Here is a 6,492-nt window from a genome sequence, read left to right on the forward strand (position 1 = left end):
CAACAGTCAAAACTACTCGATCCGCCAAACAACTGCGCAGTCATTATCCAGCGTGGTCGTGAACAGCCCGAGAGTTTTTTTGTTCTTTTTTTTTGCTGTTTTTTTTTGCGGTGTGGTAGATTTTGTTATCTTGTAACGTTAGCAATTTAAAACAATGTTATTAAAAAGTACTCCTGACTCTTCTTTCAATATCACTTTATGTATCTTCTAAGCATTGCTAACGAGGCTACACACTTCGCCGCCGCGAAGTGAGTTCGCCGAACACACTCGCCGGCGAGTGCACTCTGCAGTGAGTGTCACTAAGCGTTCCCGCATAGAGAAAGGAATTCAACAAGAGGGGACACTCCCATAGGGCCCAGCGGCCGAATTGACTGCAGCGTGCCAAGCGGTCGGTGTCAATCACTTCCATCACTTTCGGTTTTGGGCGCGCGTATTTCGAACGCAAGCTAGCACGCCGGCTGCGCCCCCCCCCCCCCCTTTTTTTTTTGCTCTTCGTGCAGAATCGGTTTATTATTTCGTAAAAATGATTGCGAACGATCTCGTAAAGTCCCTTTGAATCTGTGCCACGTGCAATTTCACAAAGTAGACGCAAGACCTTTTGTGCAATGAGGAAATATGTATTTTGCTCTATATAAAAGCTCGTTCCGCGCTTTTTGTGCGTTCATCCAACGTTGTGACACCAGCAGGTAAGGCAGTAGTTCCTGTATGAAGCTCCACCGGACGGTACCAGCTGAAAAAAAAAAAGTAAATTACAAGCATGTTACATTTGCAAGCACGTAACAGCATGTTACAAGCATGAGTCATTTTGGGATTTAGACATAGGAATACTACGAGGCGAAACGTGCGAAAGCGGTGAATGGGCGGCATTACAAACAAAAGCAATTCGCTTTTACATACATGGCGTAGAAAATACCCGACTCATGCCAAACATATATGAAAACATCTGATTTCCAAGCGTTCCCCAATTTCCGGGTATTATTTCCTGCACTTAGGCAGCACAAATACTCGAGCGACTTCGCGTTTCCAAAACTTGGCCTCGGGCGACGCGACGGTACGCGACATACACAGAGACGGACGCAACAGGCACTCAAGACAAATGCGTGGGTGCAATGCCTTTTTTTCAGTCCTTTAGAAGACGTAATTTTCGAATTACAAGTTTCTGATATGTTCATCGTTCGCGCGTTCTGCCGGCGCCAGCAGCACACCCCATGTTATCACTCTTGGCAATCGCCCATCGCGTTTTCAACAGGCGTGAGTACCGAAAGAATGTATATGTTGTTGCGGAGCCACAAAAAACGTCACAGACTTGTCCCTCCAAGATTCATTACACACCAAACTAACTTTATCACCACAGCCGAGCTGCTTATCGCTAACTGCGTCACAGCGCGCTGTGTGGCCAGCGTGCCTCAAAAGTACCCCAGAAAGTAACGAAATTACTTTTCAGTAATGTCTGGCGCCAGAGAAAGCGGCACAAACTTCTCCTAGCAAGATGCACTAGACTACACACCATGGCTGAGTTCTCGCTAACTGCGACACGGCGCCCTGTGCGGTCAGTGTGGCTCAAAAACCGAAATAATAAGTTACAATAGTCTCCTAGGAAGCGTCGGAAACATGTCTCAGCACGATTCATTTACTCAAATTAACTGCGCCAGGATGGCCGAGCTGTTTTTCGCTAACTGCGTCTTAAGTCTCGGTCCCGTGCCGTAAGCCTAATTGCGTCGTAGACTGTGAAACAAGATTTCTCACCTTGCCGTAGTCCAATAGTGCAGTGGTGTCTTGTCCCAGTGCAGAAGGAACGCAAGAATACGCCGAGAGCCCAATAAACCAGGTTACATTTAAAAAAGAAAAAACGAATGAGACAGACGGGTCGCCGCGCGCGAGCGCTCAAACGCGCGCCCAGCCATCCTCGCTGGCTTCGGGGGAGTGTCTGGCGGATGACGCATGTATCTGGCGCGTCATTGACCTGTGGCTAGGTAAGGCAAGGAAAATAAGTCGCAAAGCTTAAGTTCATTTATACGCAAAACGTTTTAGTTTTCGTGGCAAAGAATTAAAAAAATAAATGAGTGCCTGTTAACTTAAGTTCACTTTCTTTTTTTTTTTCGATGCTCGCGGCAGCTAACGTTCGGTGTCAAAAGTATAGCGTGACGTATGGTGACGTGTTTCCTGTTGCCAGTTTTTGCCGAGTGTCCCCTCTTGTTGAATTTCTTTCTCTATGGTTCCCGTGTGGCAGCCTGCGAATGACACTAGCCGCGAAGTGCACTCGCTCTAAGTGCACTTTACTTTGCCCGTGTGGCACGGGTATTAGTTGTTTGCGTGCTGAGCCGCGTTCGCTGACCAGGAAATCAACATATTTTGAACATTGCCGTCTGGAAAATGAACTTTAAGTGGTGAGTAGCCATGTGCAAAATCTGACGAAACAACAGGACTACACAGCAAGCGACGATGGGCAGGAAATGCATCGTTAGAGGTTGCAAGTTAGGTTACCAGACCTGCAATTTTGTTGCACATTGAAGATCGAATTTTGTTCGATGTTCCTTCTGATCCAGAACGCCTCAAAGCCTGGGCTCAAGCGATTCCTTGGAAGGACCGTACGCTCAGCACAAAGGATGTAGTTTGCAGCAAACATTTCACAGACGATATGATTTTGAAGAAAAGATCCTTCTCAGAGCTAGGAGGAGAGCTGCTGCTTGACGTGCCAAAAGGAAGCGTTCTTTCGGATGATGCAATTTCTTGCGTTTTTCCGTCTTCTCCCGCACAACCTTTGCTGGATCACCTTGCACATCACGTTGTGCGCCCCACTGTTCTCCCCACAGTGCTGAACTTTCCGCCATGTATTAACGATTCAAACCACAAAAATGTAATTCGGGACAACACGAAACGGTACCTAATTGATGTACGCACAGCAATTGGTCCCGGTACCGTAAGTGGTTGCTTCGCAACAGAGGAGCAATGCTTCTCGTTTACGAACAGGCCCGCGCTTTCGTTCGAAGTTCTGCTTTGCTGCCAATCAAAAGCACGGGTGTCCCCTTCCCTGTTAGTGCGCTCGGGAACCCCGCAGCGAGATCGCCGATGCGAGCGCACCGAGTACCGTCAGCGAGTGCGCGTAAACCAAGCTGCTTAAGAAATAGAGCCGCAAAACACAAAATTTTGAAAAAGCTTCGGATCAAGCACGTGTCTGTTACACGCGAACAAATAGTAAGTTGGCAGGAAGCGCAAGAACCAGCTTCTAATGCCAGCATGTTTCGCATAAAGAAGCAGAGAGACCGCGCCTGCCGCATGCCTCAGAGCCATGCATGCCACATAGAGACGAGTAATCCGTAGCAGTAAGAGCTCCCGTTTTTGACTTCAGATTTCCCGCGAAGCGCCGGTTGCTATAGCAACATTAGATAAAAACCTTTTCTGTCTTGAAGTTGCATCGTACCGCCGATAGGTATCCGCTGCCGGCACCGGGCCGATCGGCGCGCGCCTTTGCTACTTTATCTGGTCAATCTCGCCTCGCAAGCAAGCCGAGAAGTGTCCCCACCTAAAGAGTATATATCTTACACCGTGTTCGTGGTCGTCGATTGGCCTGTTGATCGTGCAGCGGGCGGGGCGCCAGCCGAACTGTCGTCTACTTTGGACACCTCTCGCGCGGCAGACTGGAGGCTGTATCGTTGTCCGCATATGTGCTGCTAGCATGGCTAGCGTGGACGTGCCTTAACCGGAAGTAGGCAGTGTTTTGAGAAGCGCGTTGGCGATGACGTATGTCACGTGACATTTGGAGCAGCAATCGGCGAGGAGAGACCAGCCGTAGCGAAGGAAAGAGCGAAACGAGCGAGGGCTGTTTTTCGATCATGAAACGCGTGTAACTCCGCTAATACGGCACCATTTCGAAAAAGTTATCGCGGCTACGTGTTCGTTGTAGACTCGTGCACAACTGCAACACCACAACTACATTTCGACCTCTGGGTGGTTGAGGGGCCCTTTAAACAGCTTCGCTGTTAAAAATACCTATTTTCCCCATGGTAGGGAAAGAGTTAAGCCAGCCGTTATTCCGTTAGTCGTCCAAAAAAAAAAAAAAATGTGCGCGGATCCTGGCGGTAGTGCAGAAGGGGTCCAAGCGCAATGGCACCCCTGTGAACTAGCCAAGCTAGTCTGGCTAAGTCTAGCTAAGCATGGTTGGGACTACTTAAGCTTAGTCACTCATAGATAGCCAATCAATCGATTATCGATCAATAATCAATAAATTCCGGAAAATGCTGGGGATGACTTGGTAGGGTTAGCCTAGCCCAAGTACATAGCCAATACATTGCGATAGCCAATTGATAGCTAATCGATAATCTATCGATAATTAATAAATTCCGGGAAATGCTGGGGATGACTTGGTAGTGCTTAGCCTAGCCCAAAAGCCAGGACTATTGCTATACTCGGCGACAGCTTTTCTTGACATTAGAGCGAAGGCTACGGAGGCGGGGCCTCCGCACATTTGTGTTACTACGCAAGTAGTCCGGCAGCTTGCAGCCGATTTAAGTTCCAGTTTCGGTTTTCGCCAGCTCACAGGGCTAGTGTGTTTAGCAAAACGTATTTTTTTCTTAAGAACTAGGGAATTAACTGCGGCAAGTGTTGCACTGAAAGACGTGGACTCTAAAATACGATCCTTTTGTAAAATTTCAGCAAGAACAGTGCAGCGGTAAGCGCAATTATTACTATTATTTTTTTACTATGCTAAACAAAATATGCAGGACCCGGTGTTTATAGGCGTAGCTCCGGTTTATAACCGCACAACTTCGGGTGGTCGGCACTGGTGTAGAGACCTTATACTACGGTGTCTATCGAAGCCGTTGAGTTTCTTTGAGACGTCAGAACCCACCAATCAATCATTCAAATCAAGGGGTCTATATCCGTCACGTCCTGCATCAGTCGGCCCAGCCGAGAAGCGACGATTACGCGCTGCTTCCGTCATGAGAATTATGACCGTTCTAAAAAAATATATAATGATACTGTTCGCAGTTACACTGGTTTATTTCAAAACTGCTTATTTGGGGAGAACAGTGCCCAACTTTAAAGGAGAATTTTCAGCTGTGCAAGTTTCAAGAAACTTCCCGAGTTTTCAGAGCGTACACACCTTTCACAAGTATGTCCTTGCGAGGAACTCGCAGTGTTGAGTGTTTTGTTCAAACAAGCAAAAGAGAGGTGGAAAATGCACTACGGGCCTGCGTAGCAAGTTAACACGAAAAGTACACCAGAAACCGGCTATCTCTGCTTCTAGCCATTGCACAGAAAGTCATTGTCCATATTGATGAAAGCATACGCGTACCTTAATCTGAGTCGTCTGTTTCATTCACGTCAACCAGTAGCTTTTCAACGAGCGCCTCGCAAACGTCGTGACTAGCATTGGGCTTGAGGTGGACGCGGAAGTCGGCGTCCATGTCCGTAATGCACATCGGTGCGGTCGACTCCGAAGGGCCACTGGCCGAGGCTTCGTCGTCTACTTGCGGTTGTTCGCTGTTTGCGGGGGGTAGCTCGCTTCCAAGGATGTGGTGCTTTGTAGGTGCGCCGAACCTACCGATAAGAATACAGCGCACGATGTAACGTGGGCACAAGAATATGCGCCCACGATTTTCGAGCCGCCGAGAAACTTCTTGCACGTCGCGTGAGTCCTCCGTCATCGCGAACAAATAGTCGGCCTCCTCAGCGTCCCCGGTCTCGCCGCCATGCGCTTTCCAAAGGAGCTTGTAGCCATCCTTAACGGTTTCTGAAAACCAAGCCACGGTGCCATCAAACACACCCATCTTGACCGCGTTGTTCGCCGTACCAGACGAAGAGAAGGCGAAGCGCTGCTTTGACATCGGTGTAGCGAGGCGCCGGGGCGACCGTTGGAACCATACCGGCCCATATTTTTACAATGCCTGCCCAGTGACGCTAGAACCGGGGATCACATAGAGGGCGCTGCATTCCCATTAGTTGTGTCCCATTAGTAAAGTGGCGCTGCTGTTGGTGGCGCAACCCACCACCCCGTTTCAAAGGGGACGCTCATAGCATCCATCCATCTACCCATCCATTTTAAAGCTCTTGATCTCGGCTCCCACCCACGACCTACTCAAATCAGTAGGTCATGCTCCCACCTCCCCCTCTCCTTGTCTTCAATAAAGTGTATTTCCTCTCTGATAAAGATTTCTACAATAATTACTGTATGAAACTCTATGCTAGAGTGCACTATATCTATGCTATGGTGGCCAGACGGACGGCCGCTGGATAAAAGCGGCCGTGATAATGTGCGGTCTCATCCAGCGCCACCGCGCTCTGGCAACGCTGTACGCTGGCATCCGGCGCCCCTAGGAAACTTCCGGTAGCCGTTCCTTTTGCTCGTTTTTGCTGGTATTTGTTCGCTCGCGCGCTCGTCCTGCGCATATTCTGTGTTATTTTTCGTGTATATCGATATAAGTGCGACTAGTGGCATTCAGTGTCTTGCGTGACGGCGAGTAGCTCTTGGAGCATCGACTGTTTTCATTA

The sequence above is a fragment of the Dermacentor silvarum genome, chromosome 1, assembly GCF_013339745.2.
Source record: "Dermacentor silvarum isolate Dsil-2018 chromosome 1, BIME_Dsil_1.4, whole genome shotgun sequence".
Lineage (NCBI taxonomy): Eukaryota > Metazoa > Arthropoda > Arachnida > Ixodida > Ixodidae > Dermacentor > Dermacentor silvarum.